This window comes from Oncorhynchus keta, chromosome 20 (assembly GCF_023373465.1).
Source record: "Oncorhynchus keta strain PuntledgeMale-10-30-2019 chromosome 20, Oket_V2, whole genome shotgun sequence".
NCBI classification, from domain to species: domain Eukaryota; kingdom Metazoa; phylum Chordata; class Actinopteri; order Salmoniformes; family Salmonidae; genus Oncorhynchus; species Oncorhynchus keta.
Genome location: NC_068440.1, coordinates 2,115,541 through 2,134,544, shown reverse-complemented (window position 1 = coordinate 2,134,544; position 19,004 = coordinate 2,115,541). Strand labels below are relative to the sequence as shown.

At 46.3% G+C, this 19,004-nt stretch overlaps 1 protein-coding gene across 3 annotated transcripts in view; it reads right to left on the bottom strand.

Annotated features, from left to right (window-relative positions):
- The window catches only part of LOC118399138 (RNA-binding motif, single-stranded-interacting protein 3-like), a 391,803-nt gene that overhangs the window by 142,396 nt on the left and 230,403 nt on the right, over positions 1–19,004 (bottom strand). The window lies entirely within an intron of this gene.

The window sequence follows — 19,004 nt, the reverse complement described above, 5'->3', positions numbered from 1 at the left end:
TACTTATCAAGGAGCTACTTACTACTGTAGGTGAGTGCACACTTCATCATAAAAAAAAAATGTGTGTGCTTTAGACAAATATAGATATGAACAACCCTTGTCTCTCCTCCTGCCTCCTCACCTTTCCTGGCTATGTTGCACCTTGCCTTGCGTTGGTGGCACAGGGTGATTTGGAAGTTGTTTACTGCAGGGGAAAGAATGGCTTGGCGCAAGCAGAGTCCGCGGAATGGCCTCCCTGTTCTGTGCATAGTTCCCAGTATAGATCTAATGGCTCCTCTACACGGTGGCGCCTCCCCGGTGAGCTCAACTGCTAATTACCATACAGCACCTTCCCCTGCTCCTCTCCCTCCCCCACCAAAACAAGGACATACCACTCAGCACTACTATCTCTCCATCCCTCCCTCCTTAGTTTCTCTCCGTCCTTTCCTCCCTCGTTCCACTGTTTGCTTTGTTTCTCTCCGCTCTCCTCTCCTACTCCCTGCCTCTCTGAAACTCTTGACACAACACCGTCTCCAGACCTATAGATGTCATTCAGACACCAAACAATGAGAACGTTCACATGCACACTAATCAGTCGATGTTGATGGGATTACGGGCAGAAGGTCGAGTGTGGCTTTAGTCATGTAAACACCTTGCTCTGCTCGTCTTCATCGGCGCGATCAAAGTGAGCGCACGCCGATCAAAACACCTGGTTTTCCCGAGCCATCGTTCGTATGATTAGGACAATTTAACAGCTTAAATCTGTGTTCTAGCGGTGAATTTGATTTGAGCATGTGCCAGCACCGGTAGCGCAAGCCTCCATCTTAAACGTGAGTGAAGTGAGCTGTTAAAAACTTAAAGTATGCATCTTATAAATAAATTTCACATACAAACTTTATTTTACCTTTATTTTACTAGGCAAGTCAGTTAAGAACAAATTCTTATTTTCAATGACTGCCTAGAAACAGTGGGTTAACTGCCTGTTCAAGGGCAGAACGACAGATTTGTACCTTGTCAGCTCGGGGATTCGAACTTGCAACCTTTCAGTTACGAGTCCAACGCTCTAACCACTAGGCTACCCTGCCGCCCCCTGTGTCTGAACTCAGAATCTAATAGTCTTCTCAAAAATAACATGGTTACTGTGGTAGAATGTTTATTTTGATTGGCTATTTTCTGCATTTATCAAAAGTCCCATCAGGTAGCCTGACTTCAGATGTGTCCATGTAAACAGGATCATTAGGGAAATTGGTATTCTTGCAAAGCATGTAAACTTTTCAAGCAAACTACTAGTTTAACCTGACTATCCACAATAATCGCATTACTGTGTGCATGTAACCGCGTTCGTTGAGGTTAAGAGCCATGTCTATAGGAGCAAGGACATTTATATGGATCGGGCGGTGGGATAAACATCTTGTCATGGGAGCCTCCATGCCTCGCTTCCGGGATGGAGGAGTCTGGGCACTCAACTCAACCACAGCCACATTAAAATGTTCTTATTCAAATGGGTGTGTGTGTGTGTGTGTGTGTGTGTGTGTGTGTGTGTGTGTGTGTGTGTGTGTGTGTGTGTGTGTGTGTGTGTGTGTGTGTGTGTGTGTGTGTGTGTGTGTGTGTGTGTGTGTGTGTATGAGTCATGCAAATGGGGTGTAGAGAGGTGCAGTGATCCTGAGAGGCTATATGGGGAGGGAGAGAGAGAGAGGGAGATAGAGAGGTGAGCCACCCGTAGCCTCAATCAGTTACAAAGTGTTGGGCTTCGTGCTCTAATCAGACGCATAAATGTCAGCCAGTTTCCCCAAAGCACGTCTCCATTTGCATCCATTACTGCGGTGGAGAGGAGACTCCGCCTCATATGTTTCTGATGGAGGGTGAGAGGGAAACTATTAGGGCACCGTGGGAGAGATTGCTGTGCGATTGATTGCCGCTTACTAGTCTACTGACGTCTGTGCAGAAACTTTGGTAGAAGGTGTGAAGCTCTCTGTTCTGAGTGCTGATCTAGGATCTGTCCATATAATCTTATCCATTTGATCTAAAAGGCTAAACTGATCCCAGATCAGCACCCCAATCTGGGAGGCTTTGTGGATACGGGCCCAGGACATACAACACGACAATGTCTACAGAGGTACAGTTGTTCGGAGGTTTACATACACTTAGGTTGGAGTCATTCAAACTCGTTTAACAACCACTCCACAAATGTCTTGTGAACAGACTATAGTTTTGGCAAGTCGGTTAGGACATTTACTTTGTGCATGACACAAGTCATTTTTCTAACAATTGTTTACAGACAGATTATTTCACTTATAATTCACTGTATTACAATTCCAGTGGGTCAGAAGTTTACATACACTTAGTTGACTGGACCTTTAAACAGCTTGGAAAATTCCAGAAAATGATGTCATGACTTTAGAAGCTTCTGATAGGCTAATTGACATCATTTGAGTCAATTGGAGGTGCACCTGTAAGTGCCCATCACACATTTCTCTAATGCATATATGTGCAGCGATTCCAGAGCACATTGACATGCTTTAACAATTCATGGTGCTTTTAAAATGTTTAAAGAAGTAGCCAACTGTGCTTATTCAAATACAATTGACCCATTGAATGTGTTTACCATATAACAGAGACCTACCTACTCAATCTCATTCCTACCCACCGCAATCATATGAGGTGTTTAGTGTCCAGCAAGGCATAAATCATGATTGGAGAGAGAGAGAGCGAGAATGCGAGAGACAGAGAGAGAGAGAGAGAGAGAGAGAGAGAGAGAGAGAGAGAGAGAGAGAGAGAGAGAGAGAGAGAGAGAGAGAGAGAGAGAGTAACACCTGAGGACAGGTCTAAAAGAATGGCTTCTCTGTAGGATCTTGCGGTACAGAAGACAGGAAAAGACAGGAAGAGAGAGGAAGAGAGGAGAGAGAGAGAGAGAGAGAGAACACAATGCACAGAGCCAGACGGCAGGAGGGACCAGATACAGCTGCGATAGCGATTAGGGCCCTTACGTATTAAAAATGCCTTTTGTAGAGCAGGCTGAGAAGAGGAAAGGAGAGAAGAAGAGGGAAATTGAGAGGGACAGAGGATGAGAGGAGGAGGGGGGGATAGTAGCAGGCGGAGCTTCTGAGACTCATCCCTCTGTCTATATTGTGTATGTCAGGAGAAGTGAAAGCTGTTCCCCTGCAGTTCTAGAGTGTCTGACCGGTCTCCAACACACAGTCATTACAGGTTGATGGGCACATGTACAGTGCCTTCAGAAAGTGTTCACAACCCTTGACTTTTCCCACATTTTGTTGTGTTGCAGCCTGAATTTGAAATGGATCCCGTTGAAATGTTGTGTCACTGGCCTACACACAATACCCCATAATGTCAAAGTGGAATTATGTTTTTAGAAAGGTTTACAAATTAATGACAAATTAAAAGAAATGTCTTAACACCTTTATGGCAAACCTCAACAAATTCAGGACTAAAAATGTTGTAAACAAGTCACATAATAAGTTGCATGGAATCACTCTGTGTGCAGTAATAGTGTTTAACATGATTTTTTTGAATCTCATCTCTGTACCCCACACATACAATTACCTGTAAGGTCCCTCAGTAGAGCAGTGAATTTCAAACACAGATTCAACCACAAAGACTAGGGAGGTTTTTCAAAGCCCTGCAAAGAAGGGCACCGATTGGTAGATGGTTAATAATAAAAAAGAAGCAGACAATGAATATCTCTTTGGACATTCATTACACTTTGGATGGTGTATCAATACACCCAGTCACTACAAAGATACAGGCGTTCTTCCTAACTCAGTTGCCGGAGAAGAAGGAAACTGCTCAGGGAATTCACCATGAGGCCAATGGTGACTTTACAGAGTTTAATGGCTGTGATAGGCTGGGTTTCTGTATAGCACTTTGTGACATTGGATGATGTAAAAAAAGGGCTTTATAAATAAATTTGATTCATTGAAAATTTGATTGATAGGAGAAAATTGAGGATGGATCACAACATTGTAGTTACTCCACAAAGCCAAATATACACTGGAGTTGCTTACCAAGCCACCATTGAATGTTCCGGAGTGGCCTAGTTACAGTTTTGACTTAAATCGTCTTGAAAATCTATTGCAAGACATGAAAATCCTTGTCTAAAAATAATCAACAACCAACTCAAATCAAATCCAATTTTATTTGCCACATATACGTTTTATTGTGGGTGTAGCGAAATACTACTTGACAGAGCTTGAAGAATGTTGTACAAAGCTTTTAAAGAAGTACCCAGAAAGACTCTAACTCTAAAAAGGTGATTCTAACGTATTGATTCCGGTGATGTGAAAACTCATGTAAATGAGATATTTCTGTGTTTAATTTTCAATACTTTTTTCAAATATTTCTAAAAACATGTTATCACTTTGTCATAATAGGTGGTATTTTGTTGTTGGTTGATTTCATCCATTCTGAATGGAATGAGTCAAGGGTATGAATACTTTCTGAAGGCACTGTATACCTCCGCCAAACATGTACAGCTCCTTCCTCTCCCCTCGGCTAGCCATAACTCCCTCCAGTCTCACGCTCATGACTGACACTGGTTCATAGAGATTTGAAGCTAAATAGACGGGAGATGATAAGAGCCTGGCAAACAATGAGGCGCTATTCAATCGAAATGGTGTAAAGGTTTCAAAGGTTTCCGTTTTGTCTGCATGTGTGGGGGGGGGGAACTATGTCTACAGAGTGAAACCAAAATAAAGACTCACTGATGAGGCTTTAATCTTGTGTCGGGAAAGGGTTATTTCCGCTATTACCCGGAGCTATATGTTGTAGAGAAGCAGGTATTTATAAGATGTTAACCAGTACACTGCTGAACCTGTCAGTTCCACTCAAGCAAGTTTATGCACAATTATGTCTTGGCTACTGTACATGTATGTGCATTTTAAAATAGCTCAACATAATGGGCACGTTCCAAAGGCAGAGCTGTGTGATCGTGACACAGGCTGTAGTTAGTCCGTTGGGGTGGATCTGGTTCAGGGAATGGGGGAAAGATCAAATGTATTGGTCATACCACAGGGGGGAAAAAAAAAAAATGGAGTTACTCCCCTAGCCAATCGTGATTTCATAATATTACACTTTAACAGAACTCTTTTCAGCCTCTCACATCCCTAACATATGCCCTCACGACGGCCATAAACGACAGCCCACCAATAGCATTCTTCACGCCCACTGTTTTTATCCATTTTACGACCCTTGAGCCGCTTTTTCAACTAAAAAGCCTCATTGTTGTATTAACCCTGGAGAGAGGGGGGGTGCGAGCACCAACAGAGCCAGAGAAGCCAGAGAGCCAAAGCAATGGGCTTCCAGTAGAAAAGCCACAACACAAACACAGTCTTGGCAGGGTGCGGCGAGGCAGTATTTTCCCAAAAGTGATTACCCTCTCTCCCTTTTTCCCCTCCCTCCCATGGACAAGCTGCTCCCCTGGCAGCTGTTTCTACTATGCGGATCCCCGGGCACGAGGCGGAGCAAGCGGAGCTGGTTCAGGAGCCCTGCACGTGCAAAATCGCATGGAAAACTGTCAAGGCTTTTCTCTGGGAGGGCCACCCTCTCCAAAGCAGTGAAACGGAGCCTGATTAGAGCTCCACGCCAGTGTCAAAAACCTCCGGAAACCAAACATTGACTTTGGAGAGGGAATCTTTGTTTGAACCACTAACGCTCAAAAGCCAGGCATGTTGTAGTAGTGTGTCCATTGTGATTTCCCAGGTGTAAACCCTCCTGGTTAACTACCTCACAGCTGGGAGAAGCTACACGGAATGTATACAATGCGTGACATTGTATATCACAGCGATCCCCATAGGTTATTGACAATGTGGACAGAGCTAAAGATCTGCTCAGCCGGGTCACAATGTTGAACTATTGTGATTAAAAGACAACATTTGAGAGCCAACCGTAAAAGAAAAGCAAAATGCAGTAATACCAAGGCAAATATGAAGTATATTGAAGTACTACATAACTAAAACACCATTATGTACAGACAAAATGTCCTGTGTACCTCGGATGAGTCAGAATTGACCAGAGGCCACCAGACAGCACACAAACAGATCCTAATCCTCTTTCGTAATTGGACACATGAGAAATGTTGTCATTGACCAATTGAGCAGATGGCAACAAGGGCGTAATCAACCATTCTACTGCACCCTGTGTCTTACAGCGATTCGCCAAAGGCAGAGATCGAGGCATTATTTATACCCCCATCCCCCATCCACACTTCCTCATCCAAAGTTAAAAATATCTCTCCACTCCTATCAAAGGAACCTCTTCCTTTGAGACCCCCCACTGAGCGCATCCACTAAGAACGCCACCCCCCCCTCGCCCACCCCATCCTCTCAGCCCCTAATGCACAGCCAATGAGATTATCCCCATTGATGTAGGCCTTGAATTACTCACGTTATGACTTGATAGGCCAATAATTCGATTGGAGGCACATTTATACTTCCCCTGGTTCTCTCAGACTCCACCCTCTCTCTTTCGCTCCACCCCTCCCCCCAAGGCAACACTTTGTCGTCAGCTAGCTATCGGAGAGGGTGTGACCGTTTCCATGGAGATCGATGAACCACTTTATCAGGAAAAGGGCTCAGATCCAGATGCAATTTCTCACAAAGCCCTGTTTTGCTTTACGGCATCTCCAGTTGTTCCCTTTTCATTCGATTGCCGGTGCTTTTGTAATCATCCATGTTCTTGCTCTTAGCGAAAGCTTGTTAGGGAATACTTTATGCCTAACGTAATGGAGAATATCAAACAAGATTACAGCTTGGAGAACCGTCCCGCTGCACCTGTAGAGCCAAGCAGAGCCAGGCCAGATGGGGAATAATGTGATGTAGTGACGGGGTGTTCATCATGAAGAAGATGAGCTCTGTGTGCAGCATCCCTGAATTCTTACTCAACCTGGCTCAAAGGGTGGAGAGGGAGTGATCGTTATTCAAGGTGGCAATGGCTCCCAACCTGCTGTCTGTGCCAAATCTTTCTTCTATGGAACGTTGGTCAGGAAACATCCCTGGATTGGCTTGGAAGACCGCTCCTTGACTCTTTCTTCCGGGGAATGTCGGTCAGGAAACATCCCTGGATTGGCTTGGAAGACCGCTCCTTGAATCTTTCTCCTGGGGAACGTCGGTCAGGAAACATCCCTGGATTGGCTTGGAAGACCGCTCCTTGAATCTTTCTCCTGGGGAACGTCGGTCAGGAAACATCCCTGGATTGGCTTGGAAGACCGCTCCTTGAATCTTTCTCCTGGGGAACGTCGGTCAGGAAACATCCCTGGATTGGCTTGGAAGACCGCTCCTTGAATCTTTCTCCTGGGGAACGTCGGTCAGGAAACATCCCTGGATTGGCTTGGAAGACCGCTCCTTGAATCTTTCTCCTGGGGAACGTCGGTCAGGAAACATCCCTGGATTGGCTTGGAAGACCGCTCCTTGAATCTTTCTCCTGGGGAACGTCGGTCAGGAAACATCCCTGGATTGGCTTGGAAGACCGCTCCTTGAATCTTTCTTCTGGGGAACGTCGGTCAGGAAACATCCCTGGATTGGCTTGGAAGACCGCTCCTTGAATCTTTCTTCTGGGGAACGTCGGTCAGGAAACATCCCTGGATTGGCTTGGAAGACCGCTCCTTGAATCTTTCTTCTGGGGAACGTCGGTCAGGAAACATCCCTGGATTGGCTTGGAAGAACGCTCCTTGAATCTTTCTCCTGGGGAACGTCGGTCAGGAAACATCCCTGGATTGGCTTGGGAGACCGCTCCTTGAATCTTTCTCCTGGGGAACGTCGGTCAGGAAACATCCCTGGATTGGCTTGGGAGACCGCTCCTTGAATCTTTCTTCTGGGGAACATCGGTCAGGAAACATCCCTGGATTGGCTTGGGAGACCGCTCCTTGAATCTTTCTTCTGGGGAACATCGGTCAGGAAACATCCCTGGATTGGCTTGGGAGACCGCTCCTTGAATCTTTCTTCTGGGGAACATCGGTCAGGAAACATCCCTGGATTGGCTTGGGAGACCGCTCCTTGAATCTTTCTTCTGGGGAACGTCGGTCAGGAAACATCCCTGGATTGGCTTGGAAGAACGCTCCTTGAATCTTTCTCCTGGGGAACGTCGGTCAGGAAACATCCCTGGATTGGCTTGGAAGAACGCTCCTTGAATCTTTCTCAGGAAACATCCCTGGATTGGCTTGGAAGGACCTTGAACGTCGGTCAGGAAACATCCCTGGATTGGCTTGGGAGACCGCTCCTTGAATCTTTCTTCTGGGGAACGTCGGTCAGGAAACATCCCTGGATTGGCTTGGAAGACCGCTCCTTGAATCTTTCTCCTGGGGAACGTCGGTCAGGAAACATCCCTGGATTGGCTTGGGAGACCGCTCCTTAAATCTTTCTTCTGGGGAACGTCGGTCAGGAAACATCCCTGGATTGGCTTGGGAAGACCGCTCCTTGAATCTTTCTTCTTGGAAACATCCCTGGATTGGCTTGGAAGAGACCGCTCCTTGAATCTTTCTTTTCTCCTGGGCTCCTTGAATCTTTCTTCTGGGGAACATCGGTCAGGAAACATCCCTGGATTGGCTTGGAAGAACGCTCCTTGAATCTTTCTTCTTCACATTCAACAGGCCCAGACTATACAGTACTCGCGAAACACAAAAGTACCCTGAACTTCCTCTGATGGGTCTTGACAAGGCCGTTTGGCGAATGCACTGTACAATTCATACTCAATCTCGCAAACTGAAATGCTCGCACAACGAACTAGCAGAAGCAATGTCAAGGCCTTAGGATTTCCTGTTTGAATATCATGTTAAGTAAATGTATATTATTTGAAAAGCAGATGTAAACATTGCTGTCAGACTGGCTAGGAAGAAAAAGAGGATTAACCGTTAACCATATTTAACGGTTTAGCGTCAGATTACACAACATGGAATCTAAAGACGTGATACTTTTTGACAGATAACTTCGTAATGCATTTGAAAATTAGCATGTTCTTCCATCAGTTATCGCAGGAGTCATCTATATGAACGTCACATCCCAGCAGACAGAGAAAGCCAGAGAGGATGCTCCTTGTGCATACATCCGTCTCTCTATCTTTGTCTCTCTCCCTCTCCCACTCTCTCATTCCCTGTAGTTGATGGCCTGTCTGGTTTTCTCTCTTGTCTTGTCTACCGTTTTCTTCATCACTCCTTCAGTTGCCAGACGCCCAAAGACTAGCCATCTGGTTTCAATCAGGTCTGCTCTGCACCAAACATAACAACACAGCGACAACACAGACATGCAGCCTGTGTAAACACAAAAACACGGAGGATCGTGACAAACACGCAACACAGAAACACTGGAGGAATCACACACAACTACGAAACGATATAATGACAACATCAAAACTACAAAGACAAAATATGAAGACAACCCTGAGGAGAGGATAACGCTACAGCTACTGTAAAGACAATTCTAACTCAAAGATAAAATGAAAATAGCATTAAGATTTCAGTAGACGTTGCAACACAAAGCCATTGCCTCGTTTGCAAGGCGATAACACACGGACAACAAAGAGATAACACGAAGAGAACATTGCGAAAGTACAAAGACAATGCCATGTTAACAGTGGCACAGCACAGACGCAACACAAAAATAGCACACAGACACAATCAACACGATATAGGAGGAGAACAATGAGACATACAACAGGCGACGCACAACAGCTCTGCAGACGACCAAATATTGACACAATGCAGAGACGGAGAGTACACATGAGAACAGCAGACACAGCAACACATATCGCAGATTTTATGTCATGTGAATGGATTTTTTTGTTGTTGTCACCATCTCATTGAAACAAATAAATGTAAATGGACACAGAGGCTATCTCCCAAAAAAAACGGTTGAAAGTAGAAAATACACAATTATTTCACAAGCGCATACAGCAAAACATGCATCATCCATCCAGATCCACACAGGGCTCAAGGTTAACAGCCTCGGGGGATGTGCTGACGTACAGTATGTTATGTAAACCACCCCGGACGGTGAAATGTGGCGAGGAAGAATCACCCCGCTGAGGGTGCTAATCCCCCCCCCCCCTCATCACACACACACATACACGTATGTACACACTCATGCTAATAAGCACCACAGGAGGTTGGTGGGACCTTAATTGGGAGGACGAGCTCGTGGTAGTGGCCGGAACGGAATTAAGGGGACGGAATCAAATAGATAAAACCAATGGTTTCTATGTGTTTGATGCCAATCCATTTACTCCGTTCCAGCCATTATTATGAGCCGTCCTCCCCTCAGCAGCCTCCACTGGCACACACACACACACACACACACACACACACACACACACACACACACACACACACACACACACACACACACACACACACACACACACACACACACACACACACACACACACACACACACACACACACACACACACACAGACACATAACCTTCCCTGTTCAATAACAAGGAGTCAGCCGAGGTGCGTCTAATGGGACAGAAGGTCATTAAGGGCAGCCCCTGGGTGAGTCTGGTTTCCTGGTCGACCTTGACTTGGGGGACCTGAGAGACTAGAGTGACTCCCTCACGTTTTCCTTGTCCCCTCCGCCCCCTCCAGTGAGACAAAAAATTTGAAGGCTAATTCCATCCTGAAGATGCAAATTTGACATTCATTTCTCTATTCTTTTTTGTTGTTGTTGACCTTTTACCTCCCCACTCAGAGATCAGAGATTGGACAGACAGACCGCCACACACAGTGACATTCAGATGGAGGGAAAACAACTGCAGTGCCAAAGCCAGAGAGCCAGAGCCCACTACTTTCCTAGTTCTCTCTCCCTCATTAGTCTGAATAAGAGACATGGGTGTGACAGTTCCCCATCCATCAACAGTCACTAGGCAGGCCCTGGCTGATGCGTGGGCCTTTTGACATGGCCAAAGCCCTGTGCTGCTCTGTCTCAGAGTCTTCCTACAGTACAGCCCCTCACCAATATGATTGAAGTTACTGGAAATGGAAACTGTCAGTGTAATTTAACATGGCATGCCTGCACAATTCATTAGGGGCCTGTAGAGAGGGAACGAGAGAGATCGAGAGAGAGAGAGAGAGAGAGAGATGGTGGGGGGGACAGATGGCCAAAAAGAAACAGACAGACAGACAGACATATATACATACAGACAGACATAGTGGCAAGCCAACGACAGCCAGAAACGGGATGAGAAAAGACAAACCCGACCGCGAGCCTCACTCCAAGCTCCTGCGTGATTAGTCTGTTGTTAATGACCAAGCACACAACACGATCGACCCTATTTGTTTGTTACCATCGGCGGCCAGTCGAGATCCTAACAGACTGTACAGCAGCGCTAACTCTTAATTACGTAGCAAGACCTTCTTAGTGTGGTAGAAATGTAAACTCACACAGACTGGAGCTCTAAGCCCCGAATATGTAACTCTGCTACGGTGGGAGGGTACCTTAATCGTGTTACAGTTTCTAGTGAATTAAAGATAGCCTGGCTGGTGGTGCATTCGTTCGCTACTGTGTGTGCGTGTGTGTGCGTGCGTTACACAGTAAGGCCGTTGTGAGGCGGTGGATTAATGTGTGTTTAGAAAGCCAAACCTACATACAGATGTGCATGAATTACCCCTAGCAATGTTCCTTCACACATCAATTCTATCTTATTCTCCCCATCTAATTGTACGCAGGCTAAATGCATACATTATGATAGCATAGTGCTATGAACAAAATCGCATGATGTGGCTTATTTCGTTTATTGGATATGCCCTGTGTGTGTGTGAATGTGAAAATAAACTGTTTCATTGGCAGGAGAATGGCAGGGACAGGCTCGTCATTCAATTGTGATTTGAAGTCCCTTAGGTTTAATATAGCTCCTACTTCACTGCATGGTTAAGGTTGGCACTCGTGGTCTTTTCCTGCTGGTTCGGCCGGAGGGGAAACTCACAGTTCAGTTTGCAGGCTGTCAGGGGCAATTGCCCTCTCATGCCTCATGAAGGATGATAGGTAGAGGAAAATGATGGCAGAGAAATCACCCCTGAAAATACATGGTCAAGGGGTCATCTCCTTTAAACGTTGCGGAAACGACGAAATAGAAGGCGTCCACCACAGTGAAATGATAAGAAAATACTGTCGTAGGCAGTAATATTTGACGTGTGTATATACAGCATACATGATATTATAAATACCTCACATGCGAATCGTAGTCAGACTAAGTAATTAGCCCATTGAATGAATGATCTTTATCTGCTATTCCATAATATAAATAGCAAAATATGCAAAAGACAATGGTCGAGTTACAGTAATAGGCACGGAAGAAATGTCTGAGAATGGAATTCTAAGTGGAAGTGTATTTAATTACTTGGTCAAATGAACTGATTCACATACAAGGCATCAACTTAAGTTACAAAGCATTAACAAGCGTTTGCAAGGCATTATTCTAAGCATGGTCAGAGTGAGAGAGAGAGAGAGAGAGAGAGAGAGAGAGAGAGAGAGAGAGAGAGAGAGAGAGAGAGAGAGAGAGAGAGAGAGAGAGAGATTGTGCCATGGCCGATAGCTGATGGGAGAAGGGAGAGAGAAAGAATCTCATCTCACCACAGCAGGCCAGGAACAAATAAAAGAGAGAGAGAGAGAGAGAGAGAGAGCAACCATCTGAGAGGTTTGGATCCAAAACCGGAGTTGTTTCTCAGAGGTGTGACAACGGGGATTGGCAAGACCAACACAGAGAAAGAAGAGCTGGTCTGCCCTACATGGTCAAGAAGTCTCTCCTCTCCTTTAAAAGAGAGAGAGAGAGAGATTGTGTGTTGAATCTAGGAACAAATAAGAGAGAGAGAGAGAGTGCCATGGCCGATAGCTGATGGGAGAAGGGAGAGAGAAAGAATCTCACCACAGCAGGCCAGGAACAAATAAGAGAGAGAGAGAGAGATTGTGCCATGGCCGATAGCTGATGGGAGAAGGGAGAGAGAAAGTCCACCAACCACACAGACTACTAAGAAGAGTGTCGGTTGGGGATCATGAAACCTCCGGTGATAAGACTGTCTATGAGCAAGCTGTTAGTGGAGCGTAGATTTAAACATAATCTATAATGTGTGTCGTCAGGGCCGTGCATGATGGCAGAGGGGAGACAAGGGAGGGGTAGGGAGGAGGGCCGGAGATTGCTGGCATTGATGAATCTAATCCCAGAGTTAATTGGTATGACTGATGAAGACAAATTGAAATGGGGTGGCTGAATCAGTGGTTCGCACGGAAGGAAGGAAGGGCTGGGAGAGCTCTACTGCAAGCCCACAACATATTCCACCAAAGAAACAAACACACGTGTGGTGTGTGTGTGTGTGTGTGTGTGTGTGTGTGTGTGTGTGTGTGTGTGTGTGTGTGTGTGTGTGTGTGTGTGTGTGTGTGTGTGTGTGTGCGTGCGTGCGTGCGTGCGTGCGTGCGTGCGTGCGTGCGTGCGTGTGTGTGTGTGTGTGTGTGTGTGTGTACACACTGAAACACATTCACATAGCATGACAGGTAATCAGGCAAAGAGAGAGCCCATGTCGTCAGACATAAGCAACATATGTTGCTAAGTACATTGCTGTTCCACGATATAGACGTGGAATCTACAGATTAGGCCTCTACACTGTAGGTAGAACCGCTAACGCCATGAAGTCATAGCCGAAAATACACCGATTTTCAACACTATCCAGCTTTGCCCTGCATGGCTTCAATGTAATACATGTTCTGGGCATAACTGTTCTTTCGCTGACCAAATGGGTAAACTAGTGCAACGCGCTCCTTCACCTGGCTATCTATCTATCCTTCTGTGATGGTGGAATCAGGGTCCTTTGAAAAGGCTCTCCCTCGGCCTGTTAATGGACGCAGATCAATTGAGGGAGACAGGGAGCGACTTGGCACAGTTGCCACATCAAAGGGACTCTAATAACGGCACACTGTGGCCATTATTGAGTCTGAAAAGCCGTATTTATATTTATTTATATTCGCTTCAAAGCGAAGCAACGACAGCATCGAGCGTATTGAGACTGAAGGCCTTCGCTTCATTTGAAAATGGACTCATTTGAGCTCAGGGCCACTGCTAGGCAATTTGGTAACCAAACAGAGAGCTATTCACAAATAAAGCCCCAATTTCTACCTTAATTGGAATGTTACTGTCTGCGTTCGTATTGCCTATTGAGCGCCATTCAAACTACAGACAGGATTGTATAATGACAGACACTCTAACAGAAATCCCGTACCAGTTCAAACTAACAGTTTTGGGATGGCGATGTGTGTCAATGTCCATTAAAAGTTGTTGTGACTCTCTCTCCCCTAGAGGGAGGGTGGCAGACCAGACACTCTCTCCCTCTGATAAGTTTGTAACTTTGTTCATTAATGCTGGCCTGTCTCCGGATGCAGCCGGCTGTCTGTTGTGACACTGTCTCTGCCAGATCTCCCTCTCCCCCTCCCTCTCTCACTCTTGTTCTCTTTCTCCCCTTCTCTCTTCTCTCTCTCTCTCTCTCTCTCTCTCTCTCTCTCTCTCTCTCTCTCTCCCCCCCTCTCTCTCTCTCTCTCTCTCTCTCTCTCTCTCTTCCCTCTCTCTCTTCCCTCTCTCTCTCTCCCTCTCTCCCTCTCTCTCTCTCTCTCTCTCTCCCTCTCTCTCTCTCTCTCTCTCCGCATGTCTTCACGCTGCTCGGTGAAATAATTTACCACATGCAGCGCTCCTCCAGATGATTGAAGCGTAATTAGAGTGCCGAGACGGTGCGGGCCAATGGCGGGGCGCGGGACTGAGAGCTAGTCAGATGGTCCGTCTCACTCGCGCTGGCTTTGCCCTTCAAAAGTATCAGTACGGGGAGGGAGGGCGAGGAGGCGCGTTGCAGCTCAGCTGCGTTGATGCCGACGCGCTGCCGCATGCGCCGTCTATGCACATTATGCATTTGGAGAGAGAAAGATAGAGGAATATACATGTGTAGGGGAACCGAGGGGGACTTTACCTCCTGTACGCTCAGTGATACTGTCATACTGTCGACTAGGGGACGAACGGGTTGATAAGGAGACAAGACAACACACCATGACAGAGGCATGAAGTATGCACAAAACGTGCTGTTGTTTGTACATCTATACGGAGTATTCAAAGACAGCCAGACAAATATTGGAGAGGAGGCCCTGGAAAACGGCTGTACTGGGCAACACCATAATCTCTACGACAACCCCGGTCTCGATGGCAACCACACTAAGCCTGGAGATGTGTTGATCATTACTACCTTCTGGCTGACACCATATGCTTTATGAAAAACACAGCTCTCACACAGCTCGCAATGTCTTGCTGAACTGGGATAACACAACCCGGCTGCTGAGTCTGCACCGGTATCCTCTAGCCCCCCAATTATCTTTTCTTTCTGAATAGATTCCCACAGCCTGAAAAGAAGCCAACGTTGACCTCGGCCTAAGGTGCAGCGCAGCTATATTAAGCTAGCCCGGCAATTCTCAGCCACAGCAACAATGGCGTCAGCCATCCGTTTGATTGGAGTCCAGAGGTCACCCTTCGTCTCGTTGAACTGTAAAGGGGCGTCAGTGCAGGGACTGTGTCAAAGAAGTCACCCTTAGAGGATAATAGGGTAATAATGAAAATCATACCACCGCTGACTGCCCAGACCACCCACAGGTAGCTTCCTCGCTGTTTGTATGAATATAAATGCAATATTGACAGGAAATTTCCCCTGAGAGATAGGAACGTCAATCTCCGTTATTCTACGTGCAGTGGGCTTTTGCCCTGACCGAGGCCCAAACAATACCGTAACAACTCCATGGGCCATTAAATGCCCGAATGGCGAACAGAGACGGCTGCCTGATGGGCCGGAGCTGAGCGTTGCCTAAACGTTTGGGATTCATTTCACGGAGGCGCTCTAATGGCGTTTTTGGCGTATTTCCCCCCTCACTCTAATGTGGACAGGAAGTGAAGGGCAAGTGGAGGCAGAAAGGGTAAACAGCCCAGAGGTAGAGAGGGTAAACCTGTTCCTGAATGTTACATGTCAATAACAACCTTAATAACCCTCCACATCTAAATGAACCATAGGCTCTCATTTTGGGCTTCTGCTATTACTGGAGAATAAACATGGCAATGTTAGCTCTGCAGGCAGTGAATTTAGGTTGAATACAGGGTGAATCTAAATATATATGAATTCAAGGGAGTGTGTCCGTGTGATGTTGGGGATCCTGTGGCTAATCTGGGCTGTTTCAGGCAGCTTTGGCGAGGGAAAGAAAGAGAGAGAGAGAGAGAGAGAGAGAGAGAGAGAGACAGAGAGACAGAGAGAAAGGGAGAGCTTTGTTTTCATTGCGGCAACCATAAGACAAACAACGACAAAGGTAGGGAGATCATTTGCATAAAGACTGGGTTGTTGTCTGAGAGCTAGCAGCTGTCAGGTGGAATTGCTTCTCCGACACTGACACCACAATCGAGGGCTCTCACCCCATAATTCAGTGTGATTGGCTCAAGGGGAAAATGGCAGCCTGCGGGGAGTTGAGGAGGAGAGCTCTTTGACAGGTTTCCATCGGCGATGGGAGACACGGACCGTTTACTTGTTATCCCTGTGTCTCTTTTTAGCATCTGTCTTCACGCAGGGAGGAAAAGCGTTCCGCACACAGTGACACGGCGGATGAAGTCTTCAGCAAGGTGTGAGGGCCCCTCCCTCCTCCCACCCCACTCCACTGATGAACACACAGGCGCACGCACACACACACACACTCTCGCCCGAGCTGCTTCTTTGTTGGTGACTGACAGCGAGGGAGCCACGAGGAAGTGTCCGTCAGGTTACCTTCATTATGGTTCTCATCCTCCCTCATGCTGTCACAGTCGCCACCGGGGAGGAGGAAATAAAAGGAGACCAAATGTTTCCTTGGTATTACCAATTCCGAGGGGGACATCCAGACAAAGGAAGGGGGAGGAAGAGGAAATAAAGAACCATTTCTCTTCCCTTCTCTTCTCTCCTCTTCCCTCCCTCGCAGCTGTGTTTAAAATAAGGCCTCTTAATAAAAGCCTTTTAATGGCACTGCGGCGAAAAGAAGGAGGGGCTTGATTCCTCGGACGGTTTTATTTTGTGAGCTCAAAGCCTCCGGCTCTGATTCGCAATTCCGTTTGTGACTTTGTCGCGGGAGATCCACGTGACAAAACAGAGCCTTGGGAAGGGGAGAATGATAAGAACGAGCCCCCGCATGACCGTGTTCAGTCATCGGGGTGGCAGCCGTCGCCACAGTGATTTACACCTGCAGGAAGTGATGGTGATGCTCACCTGGGTTCCCGTTTGATGCCTCTGGGGGAAGCGGTAGATGTTTCAAAGTCACAGCTACAGATAGGCAACGTTAATTATGGATGGGACTAAATTGCGCTCGTTGAATGTATGGCAGGCGAACACATGGTAGACAGGAATGTGTTTCGGCGTGTGCGTGGCTATGTGTTTGTGTGGGAAAGAGAGAACTAGCGAGAGATAGAGAGCAAGTAGAAGAGCGAGTGAGTAGACGGAGATACAGAGAGAGTCAATAAAAAGCAAAGGACCCCTTAATGTCTCTCAGACGTAGGATAAAAAGACAGGAGTAAAGTCATGTGGGGGGAAACCCCTCCCACTACCCACAAAACACTGTTTAAAAGGTCAGCTGGGAATGTTGATTGACAAAAGAAAGCAATAGAAAGAAAAGGCTTTCAATTAAATTGGGAAAAAGAGCATAGACCCTAATCTCTATTCTCTGTGTGTGGCCTCTTCTAAATATTAGAGGAAGGACAGACATTTTGTGAAGAGAGGAAATGGGTAAATTGTGCATTTGAGAGGTGGCATACTTGAGCACCTAGCAGGATATCATCTCTCCTAGCTGCTCCCATTATTTTCCACCACAATAACGGGGGTATAATCTTCATCATCATTTCTGGCATCGTCATCCTGACCATCATCATTATTGGAATTGTGAATACAAAATGGAAATATCTCTCTCATCTTCCTCCTCATCCTCACCACAGTTCTAATCAGCACCAATGCCAGCAGCATCAGTACAAGTGAAAAGTCTGATTTAAATGTTCAATTAAGCTTCTAGCGAGCTGGCCTTATGGTATGGTATTTACTGTCTCAAGCTGTGGAGCTCACTGGGGTCTCTCATGTTCCAGCTCCTCTCATCTGCTTCCACTTTCACACAATCATATCAAAGAGCACCTGACAGGCGGCTATGCGCACTACAGCCAGAGCACAGTCTAATTGACACAGTGTCCACCACAGGGCACCAGCAGCAGGAGAAAGCATGTACGCACGCACGCACGCACGCACGCACGCACGCACACACACGCACACACACACACACACACACACACACACACACACACACACACACACACACACACACACACACACACACACATAATGGTGCTGAACTGTATATGGCCACAGCCCTGCCCGTCATACACTGTGTAGTAGTTAGGGAAGAGATGGGAGACAGAGCCATTGGAAACATAAAACATATTTAAACTCCCCTTCTGCAGGCTAGAGTGGCCTCCCACCATCTCACACACACTACTACACCACGGTCTGTTTCTGGGTCTGTATCTGGATAGGGGTCTGGGGATTCTCTCCAAGATCATGCAACTTTAAATATTTTTATATTGTAGTGTATGCAATGGGTGTAAGTCATCGAAGGACCCTATAACATTCTAACAGCTCCTTACCTTGGCTATTTGAGACTATCTTATATTAGCCTATAGAGCAACGATGCGAACGTGCTAACAGTTCTTACTTTAGCTATTTGAGCCTGTCTTATATTAGCCTATAGAGCAACGATGCTAACGTGCTAACAGTTCTTACTTTAGCTATTTGAGCCTGTCTTATATTAGCCTACTGAGCAACGATGCTAACGTGCTAACAGTTCTTACCTTAGCCATTTGAGCCTGTCTTATATTAGCCTACTGAGCAACGATGCTAACGTGCTAACAGTTCTTACCTTAGCCATTTGAGCCTGTCTTATATTAGCCTACTGAGCAACGATGCTAACGTGCTAACAGTTCTTACCTTAGCCATTTGAGCCTGTCTTATAT